Source organism: Notamacropus eugenii, chromosome 3, assembly GCF_028372415.1.
Source record: "Notamacropus eugenii isolate mMacEug1 chromosome 3, mMacEug1.pri_v2, whole genome shotgun sequence".
NCBI lineage: Eukaryota > Metazoa > Chordata > Mammalia > Diprotodontia > Macropodidae > Notamacropus > Notamacropus eugenii.
Window position 1 is genome coordinate 239,838,934 of NC_092874.1, and position 18,792 is coordinate 239,857,725.

The following is an 18,792-nucleotide window of genomic DNA, read 5'->3' on the forward strand; positions in this document are numbered from 1 at the left end:
GCTTCTTCAACAGAGGTTGGGGTGGGTAGGTAGGAATAGAGAAACGTACTTATGGAAAGGTGGCTATGACTATTATCACTTAATATATCAATTTAAATGCTGGAATTCTGGGGCATTAGATGTTTAAGATGGTGACCTGCAGGGAGCAGGTCAGAAAGAACAAGCTTCAGAAGCTTTCCCTCTTCTCTGAGGTCTTCTCGCCAAGGATTTCATTGCCTCATCTGAGCCCTAAGCACTATAGGATTCCATGGGGCAGCTAGGTGGTGCAGTGGATAGAGCACCAGTGCAGGAGTCAGGAGGACCTGAGTTCAAATGTCACCTCAGACACTTGACACTCACTAGCTGTGTGACCTTGGGCAAGTCACTTAACCCCAGTTGCCTCATCCTGGGTCATCTCTAGTCATCCTGGTGAATATCTGGTCACTGGATTCAGATGGCTCTGGAGGAGAAGTGAGGCTGGTGACTTGCACAGCCCTCCCTCACTCAAAACAAAGTCAAGTGTAAGTCATGTCATTATTTCTGTGATAGCATGATCTTCTTCAGCAATGAAGGACAAACACACATAGGATTCCATATTGATAGTTCTTGGTGTCTTCCTGCCCAAGGTTACATGTATTCTGATAGAGCACCCTTGCCTTTTTAAGATAGGGGATCATTTGAGAGGAAAGGGATGACTCCTCATTCTCAGGGAATCAGAGCCTGCCTTTGCTCCCATCAGAATTAGAAGCATGTTGCTCAGGTTCAAAAAGCAGTTGAGGGTGGAGGTGCTGGTTCTCTGTTTTGTTCTGAGTCTCAAACTGGCATTTTTTAGGTGACCAGTTCTAGATCTTAGTTCTATTCAGTGATGGCTGATGAGTGAAGCCCTATCACCCACCATTTTAGGCAGGGCTGGAGATGATTTCCTTTTGTTCTTCCTTGTGAAACACATTGAATAAATGAGAGGTTCTTTATCTTTGGGTGCAATGGACCCCTTTGGCAATCTGGTGAAGTCTATGGACATCCTTGGAAAATAATGATTTTAAAATGCATAAAATGAAACATATAACACTACAAAAGAAAAGTTATATTCAAATAGTTATCAAAATATTTTTAAAAATCCATTCATAGACTCCAGGCTAAAAACCTTGAGAATAAAGGCTGGAGAGGCTCTCAAAAAAAGAAAGAAAGAAAGAGAAAGAAAGAGAGAAAGACAGAAAAAGAAAGAAAAAGAAAGGAAGGAAGGAAGAAAGGAAGGAAGGAAGAAAGAAAGAAAGAAAAGGAAAAAAGAAGATGAAAATGAATATGATATGAAGGCAAAAGTTAGCAACAAAAATAAAGTAAAAGTGTTTTGGTTTTGAATTTTTTTTAAGAAAAGAAAGCCAGATATGGTGAGGCATTCTTATAATCCCTGCTCCCAGGATGGCTCAAGTCTAGCATATCTCTTTATCTGAGCTGCAGTTAAGCTGATTGGTTATCTACACCAAGTTTGGAATCAGCAGAGGAAGACCCTGGAATTGGGTAGCCAAGAAGTTGCCTAAGAAGGGGTGAACCGAGGTTCAGATTTAAAATGGAGCAGTTCAACGCTCATTAGTGAGATTGTTCCCTGTGAGTAGCCACTGTACTTCTGGCTTAAGTGAGATACGGAGGCCCAGTCTTTTATTTTTAAATTAAATTTCATTTTTTCAAATGAATACAATTGTGTTGATCAATATTCCTAAGTCTTTCCAATTTGTCTTTTATAATATTGTTGTTCTTGTATAAATCATTCTCATGATTCTACTTACTTCACTTTGTATTAATTCATACAAGTCTTTCCAGGTTCCTCTGAAAGCATTCCCTTCATTTCTTTTATTCGAAAAGTATTACATCACATTCGTGTACCATAATCTGTTCAGCTATTCCCCTGTTAATTGACATCCTTTCAGTTTTCAATTCTATATCACTTCAAAAAAAACTGTTATAAATATATTTTTACATATGGTTCCTTTGCCTCCTGCTTTGATTTCTTTGGGGTATAGACACAATAACAATATATTAGGTCAAAGGATATGCAGAATTTAATTGCTTTGGGGGCATAGTTCCAAATTGCTTTCTGGAATGGCTGGACTAGTTCTCCATTCCACCAACAGTGAATTGATGTAACTGCTTTCCTACAATCTCTCTGGCATGTCTCACCTCAGAGTTGTTTTAGTCTGTATTTCTCTAATTACTAGTTATTGAAAGCATTTTTCAAATTAGTTATTGATAACTTGGATTTTAACCTCTGAAAAATTACTCATTTATATCCTTTGGCTACTTATATATTGGAGGTTTATTCTTATAAATTTGAATCAGTTCCCTTTATATATTTAAAATGAGACCTTTATTGCTGATAGCTGTGGCAGTTTCCAGACTTTTCAACCCACAAATGCCAAAGACAGCATAGAAGATCAGTGGGAAAATTCTCTTGGACTGGAGTGGGGGAGGGGTAGAGTCTTGCTGGGGTCTGGCATCAGTCCCAGGCTAGAGGAGGAGGTGGTGCCAGCAGCAACAGCTTCTGGAGCTATGGGCCCAGAAACAGTGGGGGAGTAAGCAGCTGATGCAAAACTCTTGAAGTATGGGACCAACCCCAACCCCACCCCCACGGGAAGCAGAGTCCTATCTTGATAGAGAGTTAGAAAGTCAAGTATTGGGCTGGGAAGATGAGCAAACAGAAGAAAAAAAGTCAGACTATAAAATCTTACTTTGGTGACAAGATCAAAACATACAACCAGAAGACAACAAAGTCAAAGCTTCTATAATCCAAAGCCTTCAAGAAAAATATGAATTGGTCACAGGCCATAGAAGAGCTCAAAAAGAATTTTGAAAATGAAGTAAGAGAAGTAGAGGAAAAATTGGGAAGAGAAATGAGAGTGATGTAAGAAAATCATGAAAATGAGACTTTTATGCTGAAAAGAGTGTCCCTATTTTTCTATTTCTCTTTTACTTTTAGCTGCATTGGTTTACTTATGCAAAAAATTAATTTCATTTAGTCAAAACTGTGCATTTTATCTTTTATAATCTTTATCTCATGTGGTTGTGAACTCTTCTCTTACTCATAAATCTGATAGGTAATTTCTTCCTTGTTCCTCTTTGTTTATGATTTCACCCATTTATGTCTAAACCATATAACCCTTTGGAGTCTAGTTTCTGCAGGACCACTTTTCAGTTTTCCCAAAAGCTTTTGTCAAGTAGTAAATTCTAGCCTCAATGACTGGATCTTTGAATTTATTAAATGCTAGATTACTGTTCTCATTTTCTTCTGTATATTGTGTCCCTAGTCCATTCCACTGATCAACCTCTTTCTTTCTTATCCAGTACCAAATTGTTCTGATGTATATATACTCTGATGTATATGATGTATATACTCTTTTGTAGTATAATTTGATGTCTAGTACTAATGGGTTCCCTTACTTCTCACTTCTTTTCATTAATCCCCTTGACATTCTATAATACTAGTAGCCAACTTTTTATATCTCCTACTATATGCCAGGCGCTCTTCTAAGGGCATTACAAATATTATCTCATTTATCCTCAAAACAACCCTGGGGGAGGGGTAAATGTTATTACCATTCCCATCTTACAGATGGGGAAACTGAAGCAAACATTAATTTCCCAGTGACAATGAGTGGCTGAGGCTAGATTTGAACACGAGCCTTTCTGACTCTAGGCCAAGGGCTCTATCTACCTTGCCACATGGCTGCTCTTGACCTTCTTGACCTTGCCTTATATTCTCAATTTTATGTTCTTCCAAATGAATTTTATTATTATTTTTCTAGCCCTACAAAGTAATCTTTTGGTAGTTTGCTTGGAACGGCACTGAATCAGTAGATTAATTTAGATAGTATCATTTTTATTTTATTAGTTTAGTCTATTCCTGAACAACGAATATTTCTTAAATTATTTAGATGTCATTATTTGCGTAAAAGATGTTTTGTAGCTGTGTTCAAATAGTTTCTAGGTGTATCTTGTCAGGTAGACTCCATGTATTTTTTACTTTCTCTAGTTATTTTTCTATTGAATTTCTCTATCTCTTCCTGCTGAATTTTCATGTAAATATGTAATATATATACATATATACACACATATGTATGTATATCTGTATGTACACATACACACATATATGTAACAGTGGAGTTTTTTACAAAGGGAGATATTTACCTCAAAAGATAATTACCAATATACAAACATAATTCTACAAAAATGTAGGAGCCTCTGTACCACTTTGGTCTCTGGGGAGGGAAGGGAATTAGGCTCATAGTTTAGCTTGTTTCCCTTAGGGCACAGTCCCAGGTCTAAATCTAATCCTGACCTGAGTCTCCAGCCCCAGCTACTCTGATTTTTCCCGGTTTCTTGTTGAAATGGCTAGCCCTGCACACCCAGTCTACAACCTGGCTCTAAGGACCCCGCAGCTCAAATTTCTGGAGGGCCCATGAAACTGAGTACAAGCAACACAAAGCAGAAACAAACACCCCAAAGTCTATTTCTTGAGTGGGTAAAGAGGGGCAGTAAAAGCAATTTGGTTAACCGCCCCCCCCCCAAAAAACCTCTAGTTCAATTCATGGCATCCACACTTCACTGGGTGCAACAGCTAGGAGTAAAGTCTAAGCAAAGCAAAGATGGCAGACGACCAGATCATTCCTTCTCAGCAGCTTTTAAGATTCAGCAGTCAATCAAAGGAGGATAAATGTTAAAGTGAGTGTGCTCAAAGCCAGGTCACATATGGAAATGCTGGTGATGTATGTAGGTTTATTTTATGTCTGCCTTAGTTTCCTCATCGGTGAAATGTGTCATAATATCACCAACATCCCAAGGTTGATGTGAAGAGAAAATGAAATCATATTTGTAAAGTGCTTTGCAAACATTAAAGGCTACATAAATGCTAGTTATTTTATATCCTGCTATTTTGTTCAAGTTAATTAGTTGTTTGGTTGACTCTCCAGGATTCTTTGAGTAAACGGTCAAATCCTCTGCAAAAAAAAAAAAAATGATTATAGTTTCCTCTTTGCTTATGCTTATTCCCTCACATCTCTGTGATGCAGGTTCTATGAGTCAATCAGCAAGCATTTCTTAAGTGCTGAACTTAGTTCCAAGTGATGGGAACGCAAAGAAAGATCAACGTATTTGCTGACTCCAAGGAGCTTATTTTCTAATGAGAGACATGTCCAACATTCAGTCCCTACGAAGTACATACAAGGCAGATGCAAGGTCACCTCTGGCAGCTGGGAGTCTGTCCAGGTGAGGCTAGCTTTGGAAAGCAAGTTTTGAATGTGCTTCTTGAAGGAAGCTGGGGAGTCTAAGAGACAAATGGGAGGAGGGAGAGCATTCCAGGAATAATGGAGAGTGAAAAAAGAGCAAGGAGAGGGATCGGACTGGAGAACCGTATGCAAGGGACAGTAAGTAGACCACTGTGGCTAAACATTAGCGTTTGTTGGGGGGTAACATGAAAGAAGACTGCAAAGGCAGAAGGGGCCAGTTTGTGAACAGCTTTTATTCCCCTTCAAATTTATTTACTGTTGACATTTATTTTTCTTAAATTGAGTTTTAAATTCTTTCCCCCTTTCCTGTCCTTTGCCATCCACTGAGAAGACATAAGTGATTATGAATTATACAGGCGAAATCATCCAAAACATAGTTCCATATTAGCCATTTAGCAAAAAAAAAGAAACCCCCAAAAAACCCAAAACCAAAAAGAGCAACAACTATTCAAACAAATAAGAAAAATTATAAAAGTAAAAAAAACTATGCTTCAATTTGTAACTGGAATCCTTCAGTTCTCCCTCTGGAATAGTGCTTTTTTTTTTTCATCATGGGTTCTTCAAAATTGTCTTGGATCATTGTATTGATCAGAGTAGTTCAGTCTTTTGTAAAGAGCTTTAAATGCCAAATAGAGGAGTTTATCATCTGTTCCTAAGGAACTAGTGTAGTAGTTGGCTGAGTGTGTGGGTGGATGGGGTGGGAGAAAGGGGAGCTGTGTGTGTGTGTGTGATAAGGTTAAACCTATACTTTAGGAAAATCACTTTGGAGGATGGATTGGAGTGGAAAGAAAGTTGATACCAAATAGGGAACCCACATAAGGGGCTCACAGTGTAAGAGAACAGATGAGAACCTGGACAAGGTGCTGGAGTATAGGAGTGGGAAGAAGGAAGATGGTGTGGGGAAAAAAATGACATGATTTGTCAACTGATTGGATATATGAGCTGAGTGAGTGAGGAGTTGAGGATGGCACTGAGGTTACGAATCTGGTGACTGCAAGGGTGGTGGTGAACTTAAGTTCAGAAGACGGCTGAATTGGAATGAGGCAAGATAATGAGCTCCATTTTGGAGTGGATGGAGTGGAGGTCAGTCATGGTACTGTTTCTTTCTTCCTGGAATCCTGTGTATAGGCTTTCCTGGAAGGTTGTTAGATTTCTAGTACCAGGTATCTAAATTAAAGATAACAAAGCAGAAGAAAGATAACAAAGGAGAAGAAAGTACCTAAGACATGGATGAGGGTGAGTATAAAGAATAGTGGTAGTAAGGCATAGGAGAAGACAGGATGGTAAAAGATTATGATCATATAAAAGATTTTTGGAGTTCTTGACTATGGAAGTGGAAATCATGTGGATGATCAAGTTTAGTTGAGGCAGAAGAAGAGTTAAGCATATTGAAGAATGGAGAAATTAGAGTAGAAATCCCCTAGAATGGGGGCAAGAATTTTGGAATGGAGGGAAACTGAGCCAGACACTGAATTTATGGAAAAAAGAACAGTCATTAGATTAAGGTCATTAGATAACGGCCACCAGGATCTGGAGTGGGTTATAAATTTGGTTACTTTGAACATCAAAGGAGGAAGGGTAGTCTGGAAATGACATTGGGGAGCAAGGAATATTTCCACTATTTCACTGTGACACATAAATATGGAGGGGGAAGAGGTGGGCAAGGAAAAGGAGGAAGATATTAAAGCAACTGTAACTAGCATGAAGAAGGATGGTTAGGAATACAATGTCATCTGAAGGGAGCCAGGGGTCATAGTGTGCCAAAAGTAGAAAGGAGCAACAGATTTAAAATGAAAGAAAGTTTGTTAATTAGAGAGTGGGAGTTCCAGAGTGGGCAATGGGTGGTAAAAAATGGAGTGGGATACTGAGGATGGAGTAGGGTTAAGACAGATAATAATGGAGAAAAAAAGCCAGGATTGGGGTGATTTTGTTCTTTAGCAGTTGTGGGGTTCAATATTATTGGGAGGAGGAGACAGAGTGGATGAGAATATGCTTACTCTTGGTAAATGAGTCTAGATAGAATATTGTTGGATAAGGAGAAGTCCACTGAGGAAGGTAGACCATTAGATGATTCGTCTCTTTAGCCCAGACAAGGTTTAGAAACAAGGTATGTTGAAGGGGTGGTTGAGTACTTTTTCAGTCATGTCCAACTCTTTCTGACCCCATTTGGGGTTTTCTTGGCAAAGATACTGGAGTGGTTTGCCATTTCCTTCTCCAGCTCATTTTCCAGATAAGGTATTGAAGCAATAAGGTGTGTCTCACGGCATGAAGAGCTTAGGTCTTTCTGACTCCAAGTTCATCCATTATGCCACTTATTTTCTAAAATATATGTCAATATGTCACAAATTCTGCTCAGAATGTTCTACTCCCTATTCCCTTCCCATCCTCTTCATTTCCCACTCTTCCAAATTCTCTATTTGAGTATTAGATTTGAGATTAAGTACCTGGGAAGGTGACCACATGGACCATTTACAAAGATTTGCTTTCACAATGACAATAAAAATTGATCCCAATATTCTGAGCATGGGAAATGAGGCAGAAGATTTAAAGAAAATGGGGCCAATAGACATAAAGTAATTTAGTAAATTTTACCATTCTTTGTTTTTCTTTTTCTTGGTTTTTTAAATTAAATTTTATTTTATTTTTCAATGAATGAGTATTTATTTTCTCTCCCTCCCACCTCACCACTATCTTGTTTGGTTTTCATTGAAATTTTTATTTGTTCTTTACCCTCCTTATATTTATGACAGGTGCTATTTAAGTAAGGAAAATAATAAAATTCAGCAAACACTTATTGAGTACCGATTACATACAGAGCATTGAACTTGGCTTTGGAAGTTATTATTCACATTTTTAAAAATGGTGAAATGGAGTCTAGAAGAGAGTTAAGTGGTTTGTCTAATGTCACATAGGCAGGAAGAGGGACTTAAACCAAAATCCAAGTGTTCTTTCCATAATACCACCTTGGTTCTTAAAGATGAGGTAAGAAAAGCCAAGGTGAGTGGTTGACCTGAATAAAATCTGATGGGTATGTTGAGTATAAATAGAATTTCTGTGGCCTATCAATTTTGAAAACTATATACATGGATTTTTTTTAAACTTACTACAACTTTCTCCCAAAAAACTAAGCAAGAACTTCAACAGATGATTATCATTTGTTGTTGTTGTTTAAAGAAAAATCTTTCCTTTAATAATGAAGACCAAGATCCCTGTTTAGCAGTCATTCTCGGTGACTGTTGGAATACCATTCTTTCTCTCAAGGCTTCACAGATGAATGGAATGGACACGTATTATACTGTTTCTTTCTTCCTAGAAGCCTGTGTGCAGGCTTTCCTGGAAGGTAATACCCAGTGTCTAGATGAAAGATAATTCAGGAGAACAAAGAAGCTAAGGTATACCTATGAAAAATCTTCTCAGATGATGACTGCCTTCCCTCCCCAACATCTCTTTGCCTAGAATGCAGTACTGATTTGAGGCAACAATCTGTGCATTATCCAGATAATTTTAAGTTAAGTCTTCAATTTTCATTTAATTCTGAGAGTGAAGATCTGGCCAAGAAGTTATTTGTACTTGGCAATAAAGTACATTATCCTGATGTGATAATGAATTCTGAATTAGAGCCAGATAACCTTTGGGGAAGATTGGTATACAATCTTATCTGATAACTGTGCTAATTAACTAAAAACTTGGCTGTACCAGCCTGGACTGTTGCCATCAATACTATAAGGCTATAGGAAGCATACTCCCTCGAAAAGAACTTTAAGAGGTCTTACACGTGACAAGCACAGCTGTCTGATCTGTTTTTTTGATGTCCCTAGTCTCCTTTCTTCCCCAATTCATATAATCACAAAAAGCCTAGAAAGCTCAGTTGAATCAATCAATCAATAGTGCAAACTAGTTTGGGACAAATCCTTAATCAATTTTAGAGGAAAACCATGCTTTGATAATTAAAGACAGAAGGAACCACTGGGAAATATCTTATAACTGGCTGAAAGATTCAAATATACCTTTGGGCTTATATCTAAAATAGCAAGTCAGACTACAATCAGAAATCCTAGCAGTTGGCTAATCATGTGAGTTCAGGAGGTCCATCAGAGTCACCCTAGGTCCCACTGAAAATTAGAAGCAGTGGTGTGTGTGTGTGTGTGTGTGTGTGTGTGTGTGTGTGTGTGTGTTCATCCTTCGTTGCCAAAGAAGACCATACCATCAGAGAAGTGATGACATGACTTGCACTGGGCTTTGTTTTCAGTGAAGGAGGGCTGTGCAGGTTACCAGCCTCACTTTTCCTCCAGAGCCATCTGAATCCAGTGACCAGATATTCACCAGGATGACTAGAGATGACCCAGGATGAGGCAACTGGGGATAAGTGACTTACTCAAGGTCACACAGCTAGTGAGTGTCAAGTGTCTGAGGTGAGATTTGAACTCAGGTCCTCCTGACTCCTGCACTGGTGCTCTATCCACTGCCCTAGAGGCAGTGATAGTGGTCAAAGGAATAGGAGTGGTTGATGTAAGCCATGGTGCATGTGTGAAACCAATTAACTTTACATGAACTAATTAGGGTTAATGGCATGCTAGTATGTCTTACACTTATCAGTGCATGCAATCAAACTTTGTTGACTACTCAACAATACAAATGTCAGCCTCTCTAGGAACCAAGCACCAATCTGATTCTTAGAGGTCTAGGTAAGTGTCTTATAAGATTTCCTTTCTGCCCCTGTTCTGTCAATCTACACTGCTTTTTAGAGAAATCAGAATGCTTACATTTCTAAGTATGGGGAACTTAGGAGTCTGTCTTGCTTCCAGGAGCAGGTTGCTGGTGGAGGATTCTGGTGGGGTTTATGATTCTGGCTAAGGGCATTTACATCTAACTTTGGTGATTGCTTGCCTAAGTTTGTGATGAAAGAAAATGATCAATCCAAGCGTTAGTTTCCTAATGTGATTAGTAAATATTTATCAATTCTTTATAACGAGAGTGTCAAATTTCCCCAGGATACAAAACTCTCAATAAGACCTGAACCACATAAAGGTGTAATTTGGAAATGTTTAACTGTTGCCAATGCTTATCTGATGCTTATCTTTCTTACCATTTTTTCTTTTTTGAGGAGTGAATTGAGAAGGGAAAAGGAGACTCATGATGGAATCACCAAAATGAAAAGTAAGAAAAAAAGAGAAAGTTACATGTTGAATTTAATAGATACTTTAAAAGAAAAACATGCAAAAATATGTTTAATAGGAATGTATAGGTAGAGCCTATATCAGATTCCATCTTGGGGAAGGAGGTGGAGAAAATTGAAAACTTGAAAGCTGATGAAACTGAGTGTTGAAAACTAAAAATAAATAATTTTTTTTAAAAAAGGAAAAACAAGCTACATGTAATAGAGATTTGTAATCTCGTGTTTAATCCCCTTTTCAGTTCTACTTTGGTGTGCTCATTTTATTTGGTATTATTTCAGTCTCGAAAAAAAATGAAAAAAAAGCCAAGACCATGTGAAATAACCAAGGCCATTTAAAAAAGATAGAAGAGCTTGACTCACAAAATGAGGCTACCAGTGGACCCATATCTATCTGTTCTTGGGACTTTTTCACTGGATATAGCTAGATGGGTGTCCAGGAGGTAAGCAGTTCAGTGGATAGAGCACTGAGCCTGGGGTTAGAAAGACTGGAGTTTAAATTTGACCTCAGACATTTACTACTAGCTGTGTGACCTTGGATAAGTCACTTATCCCTTGTTTGCCTCAGTTTTCTTGTCTGTAAAATGAGCTGGAGAAGGAAATGGCAAACTAGTCAAGTGTCTTTGCCAAGAAAATCCCAAATGAGGTCATAAAGAGTCAAATGACACAAATGAACAACAACATATGGCTGTGTTAAGATGGGAACCAGTCGAGCAAGGTGATGGCACACAGCCATGTGTGAGAACAAGATGACTGTGCATTCAGATTTATAATGCTAGCAATCTCATGCAGTAACAATGGGTGCCTGTCAAATAGCCTTATTTAAACAGCTAGCTTTTTTTAAGGGGCTCCAGTTTATTCCTTCATTTATTGTAATAGTTGACTTTGGGGCAGCTAGGTGTGCAGTGGATAGAGCACCAGTGCAGGAGTCAGGAGGACCTGAGTTCAAATCTCACCTCAGATACTTGACACTCACTAGCTGTGTGACCTTGGGTAAGTCACTTAACCCCAATTGCCTCATCATGGGTCATCTCCAGTCATTCTGATGAATATCTGATCACTGGATTCAGATGGCTCTGGAGGAGAAGTGAGGCTGGTGACCTGGACAGCCCTCCCTCACTCAAAACAAAGTCAAGTGCAAGTCATGTCATCATTGCTCTGATGGCATGGTCTTCTTCGGCAACGAAGGACGAACGCAGATAATAGTCGACTTTAATCATGTTTTAAGAGAGCCAGGGAGGAACCAACTAGAGAGAGATCAATGAAAAACAATAAAAAATAATGAAGGGTTTGCAATATCTGATAAAAGGCTGAAAGAATTGAAGTTAATTCTATTAATCTAAAGGAAAATTAGTGGAGTGACTTAATTCACTGTATTAAAGTATAGTGTATAAAGAAGACATAGATCAGATTTCTTCTGTCACTGCAGAGGGAGAACTAGTAGACATTGTCTACTAAACAATAGACTAGTAGAATAATTAATCTGGTCTTCTGGTCCCTTCCCTTCTTAGGAACCCAAGGATCCAAGCCTACTTAATCCCCATTTGTAGGTTTCGCCCTTCCTCACTCCTTGACCCTTCTTGGCTCTGGATGGGTTGAAGCTAGGTAGAAGGAATCTCATTGGTCAGTCTTACAACTGGTCCTGCTCTAATCTGGGGATTGGCATTCCCTCAGCATGAAACTTCCTTCCATGCCTTTATTCCCTTGTTACAAGGGATCAACAAGAACAGAAAAGAACAAGCATCCATTAAGTGCCTACTATGTGCTAAGCACTATGCTAAATGCTTTACAAATATCTCATTGAATCCTGACAAAAATCCTGGGAGGTAGGTACTATTATTATCCCCATTTTACATTTGAGGAAACTGAAGCAGACAGTGGTTAAGTGACTTATCCAGGGTTACATAGCTAGTAAGTGATTGAAGCTGGATTTGAACCAAGGTCTTCCAGGTCAAAAGCTCTATCAGTTGTGCCACCCAACTGGCTAGCTGTCTCTTCAGTGGTTGGATTTCCTGACATAGAGCTCCATTCTCCTCATAACTGGGTCACTTAGTGCTAATGCTGGACCTTGCTTTGTACTTTACCCTTACTTAGGCAATTCCAAATCTTTAATTTACTTTGGATCTTGTTTTTAGTAGTATTTGTGTCCCACTTGACTTTTTGTCTTGTTGACCTGAAAACTTGGTTAGAGAAAAGGCAACATGGCTAAATGCATACATTTTATGATTTAATTAATTGATCAATTTCCCATAAAGAAAACAGTTACATAGCGCTATGGAGTCAGAGGTGACTCTGACTACCTACTACAGAAATCATCTGTCTTAAGTACATTTTGCCATGAGAAAGAAACTCTCCTAATTAAGCAAATCATAAATTCAGTAAGACAGGACAATTAACAAAGCAATGTTAGTCAGGCCTTGAGATTCCAAGCTGGGTAAGCATATGTCTCGGTGATAACGAAAGAAACCCCACCACTAGTAAGTGGCAGGCTTCCTCCCTTAAACAGATAATTGACATAGGAAAGGGTAAACAATATTCAATAGAAATTATGATCTAAGATGTCTGTATTTTCTTTATCATTAATACGCCATAACATAGTATATGTCTATCGATCAAAGGAAAGTCCCATTATTCATAACATAGTATGTGTCTATAGATAATAAGATTCATCAAAGGAAAGTCTCATTATTCATCAAAGGAAAGTCTTATTATTCAAGATATAGTGTCTTAGGTTAAAGGTCTCCTTAAGGAGTGTAGAGTCGGCCTTGGCTGGCTTTTGCTGACATAGGAAGAGGCACTCTCTGAGTTTACTTCAGAGAGAACAAAGAGATTATTCCAAAATTTTATATTAAACATTATCAATCTATAGGGTGATTTTCTAACTTGGTTATTCATGAAGTCCCAAGCCCATCCAGAAACTAGCTGACCTTCGTCCTTTGTCCAACTCTGAGACTTTGGTCCTATGGGTGTTGTGTTATTGAATTGTTTTCAGTCATGTCCTACTCTTTGTGACCCCATATGGGGATTTCTTGGTAAAGATGCTGGGATGGTTTGCCATTTAGGGCTTAGGGTTAGAATCGGAGTGCATTTAGGATTAGGATTAAATGTGCTGTAGCTCATTTTACAGATGAGGAAACTGAGGCAAACGGTGACTGGCCCAAGGTCACACAACTGGGAAGTGTCTGAAGCTGAATTTGAACTCAAGATGGGTCTTCCTGATTCCAAGTCCACTGCTCTATCTACTCACCACCTAGCTAGCATTTCCTAATCCAACTTGTTGCATTGGTGTCCAAGCCTATGTTATAAACATTTAATAACTACCACCACCAAACAAAGGAAAACAATAACTAAAGCTAACATTTATATGCCACGTAAGATCTGCAATAAGTTTCACCTGCGAAGTGATGTTCCCAGTTACCCCGAGAGGCACATACTATTGTTATCCTCATTTAGAGGAGGTGATGAAGGTTGCAATAGCTTTTGAGAACGTTTGCAGTGGGATTCAGACCCAGGTTTTCCTGACTCCAAGTTCAGCTCTCTATCCATTAGGTTCAATAGTTTGTGACATAATCAACAATTGTTGGTGAGGTGAGGTCATTTAAATGAATCTCCCAGCAAATTCAGGAATCCCCTCTTACAACATTCCTGACAGGTCATCATCATCTAGCCTCTGCATGAATAAACTCCAGCCTGTAGACTACTCGCATCCTTGACTTCTTCCCTATTCCCTCTGGGCATGACTCCTTATGAAAGTCTTTATTATAAAGGACCAGGGAGATATAAACAAATGAAATTAAAATGAACTGATTCTATTTCTGATAAAAAGCTTCAGTGAGGAAGAGATGGAACTTACTGTCTTAAATTAGGTTTTTGTAGTAACTGGAGGTTTCAATGATTCATTCTGCTTTGTTCTTCCATTTAGTAATTGTGACAGAATTTTTTTCCTTTTTCAGAAAATTATGGCTACATTTTGCTTTGACACAACAGACATTTGTCAAGAGAGATTAAACAATATCTCTTCCTCTTTTATCAAGTTCATTCCCTGAAAAACATTTCATCAGTCTAATATTAATAGAATGAGTTAATGAAAAAAAGAATTTATTATAATTTCACACTGTCCCCAAAACTGTGCTCTGTTGGAATACAAATTTAAAAGTGTAACAGTTCCTAATTTAAAGAAGCTTATGCTCTAATGTTATTTTATTTTATTTCCAATTTTTGGTGTTTGTTTTTTATGAGATTTTGAATTCCAAATTTTTCTTCCTTCCTCCCTCCCCTCTCCTTTCCCTAAAATGATAGGCAATTTGATATAGGTTATACATGTGCCATTAGGTAAGACATATTTCCATATTAATCACAATTTTGAAAGAAGAAACAGATCAAAAGAGAAAAAAAAACATGAAAAAGAAAAAAGTAAGTGAAAGAAGTACGCTTTGATCTGCATTCAGAGTCCATCAATTCTTTATTTGGATGTAGATAACATTTTCCTTCTTGAGTCCTTTGTACTTGTCTTGGACCATTGCATTGTTGAAAAGAGTTGAATCATCCATAGCTGAACATCACACAATGTTACTGATACTGTGTACAATGTTTTCCTGGCTCTGTTCGTTTCTCTTTGTGTCAGTGTGTACAAGTCTTTTCAAGTTTTTTCCTACTCATTCTTTCTTTTTTTTTTTTAATGATTTATTTATTTAAAATTTTCAACATTCACTTTTATAAGATTTTGAGTTCTAAATTTTTCCCTTCTTTCCACTCCTCCCTTCCCAAGATGGCATGCAATCTGATATAGACTATACATTTATGATCATATGAAACATATTTCCACATTAGTCATATTGTGAAAGAAGGATCAGAACAAAAGGGAAAAGCCACAAGAAAGAAAAAACAACAACAACAAGGAAGAGAAAATAGTCTGCTTTGATTTGCCTTCTGACTCCATCATCTTTCTCTGGATGTGGATAGCAGTTTTCATCATGAGTCTTTTGTCATTGTCTTAGATCCTTGCATTGCTCATGAGAGCTAAGTCTAATAAAGTTGGTTGTCACACAATGTTGCTGTAACTGTGTACAATGTTCTCCTGGTTCCGTTCACTTCACTTCATGCAAGTCTTTCCAATTTTTTCTGAAGTTTGCCTGCTCACCATTGCTTATAGAACAATAGTATTCCATTACATTCATATACCACAACTGGTTCAGCCATTCCCCAATTAATGGGTATCCCCTCAGTTTCCAATATTTTGCCATGAAAAGGGCTGCTATAAATATTTTTGTACATGTGGGTCCTTTTCCCATTTTAATGATATCTTTGGGATACAGACTTAGTAGTGGCATTTCTGGATAAAAGGGTGTACATAGTTTGGTTGCCCTATGGGCATAGTTCCAAATTACTCTCCAGAATGGTTGGATCAGTTTACAACTCCACCAACAGTACATTAGTGACCCAATTTTCCCACAGTTTCTCCAATATTTATCATTTTCCTTTTTTGTCATATTCATCAATCTGATAGGTGTGAGGTGGTACCTCAGAGTTGTTTTAATTTTCATTTCTCTAATCAAAAATGATTTAGAGCACTTTCTCATATGCCTACAGCTATCTTTGATTTCTTATGAAAATTGCCTATTCATATTCTTTGACCATTCATTAATGGGGAAATGACTTGTTTTCTTAAAAATGACTCACTTTTCTATATATTTGAGAATTGAGACCTTATCAGAGACACTTGCTATAAAGATTATTTCCCAGCTTTCTACTTTCCTTTTAATCTTGGTTGCATTGGTTTTGTTTGTGCAAAAACCCCTTAATTTAATGTAATCAAAATTATCTATTTTGCGTCTTGTAATGCTTTCTATCTTGTCTGGTCATTGTCTATGATGCCTTTCGGCAAGATGAAGTTTCTTTCCTTATCTTTTTTAATTAGGTCTATTTTTACTTTTGCTTTATCTGAGATCAGGATTGTTACCACTGATTTTTTTTTTTTACTTCAGCTGAAGCATAATAGATTCTGTTCCAGCCCCTTACCTTTACTCTGTGTGTGTCTCTTGTAAACAACATATTATAGGATTCTGGTTTTTTATCCACTCTGCTCTCTGAAGAAGCTCACATTCTAATAAGGAGAAACATGACATACAGGAGGTTTTAGCTACAAGTTAAATGAAAAGGTCTTTGGTCCTGAAGATGCACCAGGAATGGAGATGCTAAAGTGCCAGGCCTAGAGGCCTGTGTGGGCTACCCGAGTCTTCTTACTTCACCTCCGAGGTCTTCGGCTGGCCACGCCGGATGCACATATGAGAGAAAGGACGTTCCAGAGTCGAACAAGGGTTGAGCTTTATTTCAGGGTCTAGTTACAAGTGCAGGGGGGTCTTCCTTAGGAGGAAGAGGGGGAGATTTCCTAAGGAGGCTAGGATCTTAAGGGATTGGAAGTAGAAGTACAAGCGGGGAGAGAGGGGGAGGGGAGAGAGAAGAGAAGAGAAGCGGAGCCTACTGTCCTCTTGGCTCCTCACGTGCTAAGAGAGCTTTCAGGCTTCCTCAATCCTACTTAACCTTCAGCAGCATAGTTTGCATCTAAATACCGTGCTGTTAGATAACAATAGTGTGCCCAGATCCGGGACGACCTTGAGGGCAGGGAGACTCCACCCATCAGGTATCTCCTGGGGAGAGGTGGAAATACCCGAGCTAGCCGAGCTAGCTCAGTCTGACCTTCTCGAATCCCCGCTGTTCATGGAGGGCCTCGTAAGACTCTAAGATTTAGAAGTCCCACTTTTACCCGCCTGAGACCGTCCACACGGAATTGAGCTTCCAATCCTCACACTAAAGCATCTTCTTTAACATTGTTTCTAAGATTGAACCTTTTAAAAGGGCCAAGGGCACTGATGGCAAGAACATTTTTTCTGGGTCTTTGGTAGCTCTAGCTACTGAGGAGGCAAGGGCTGTGGCAACTGTAGAGGAAGTTGCCAAATCACATTGCAACAAAGGTTATTTCCCTGGACAATGGCTTCAGGAGTAAAGTTGGAAGCAGAGCCAGTGATCTGGGAACCACTACTGTTCCAGGGACCTAGGGATTCTTTGCCCATTGGTGGCAATTGGTCTGAAGTTGGTATTGGGGGTGGTGGGGATATGAAGACCCATTTCTACAAAGGCAGTTCCCTTTTACGATGGCTGTAAGGGCCAAGCTGGACATATGATTTGTGTTCTGGAGGGTACTATTATTCTCAGGGTTCTTGGACTTTCTTCACTAGGATTTGAGGGGAGAGGTTGGTCAAGACGGTTTGATCTATTTGCCACATACCACCTCTGGTCTTTCCCTCAGGATGGGTTATAATGGAACTGTTCTTGGAGGTATTTTCATTATATCCATATTTAAGTTTTCAACAATTCAGTGCTTCAATGACCTGTGATTTTAGCAGTTCAGGTCACCACTCCTGTATGAAGGACTTCAAGAGATGTCATGAGCAACACATCAGTCTGTAATCACCTTGGTGATGATCTCTCAGCTCACACAGACTGGCTCTTAGATAACAGATGTACATACTATTTAACAATGCCCATATTCAAAACCTTGGTAGGACACAACAAATTTATGCTCCATTGTAAAAGCCCATAAAAACCCACAGTCACCCCCGTGCCATGATTAAGCAACGGCAAAGAACTTGAGTGAAAGTAACATTTACTACTGATATTATTATTACATTTAATATAAATTTTGTTATTTTAAACTTAAATACAAAATGAGAAGGAAAAAAACATTGCCATGTGCACAGCTCATAGGAAGGGATTCATATAAAACAATAAATTTCCATTTCAAGAAAACATATAGAATAAATACTGTATATTGTTTTCAAAGCTGCCCAGCTTTCTTTGCTTCCTTGTTGTTTTTTTTGTTCTCTGCTGTGCACTACTACTGATATTAAAAAAAAAATGGAGCTTGAGATTTTTGCCTTCAGAAACTTTGTCTGAATCATTTAACAAAATGTCTTGTGCTTTTTGCTCAAAGTACAATACCATGTATTTATCTGTGCAATAAATCTACTGGCACATCCCATCATCACCACAAATTCACTATACCTAATACCCAATTCATCATCTTTTTCCTTGGCTCAGTTCCATCTGCAGAATCTCCATTGTTGACAACAGTTTCATCTTTCTCTCTCCCATCCTGGTATAAAACTTTGGAGTCAACTTTCAGTCCTGTTTCTATATTTTGTTTTCAAGTATAGTCAGTTCAGCTATAATGTTTTTTTTGAAAGTCTGAATTTATTCTGACACAATTGATATATTAGGGAACAATTTGAGCATGCTTTTGTGTATGAGAAACAATTAAAACAAAGAAAAATGAACCACTTTGCAATCACTCGTGAGCTGTAACTC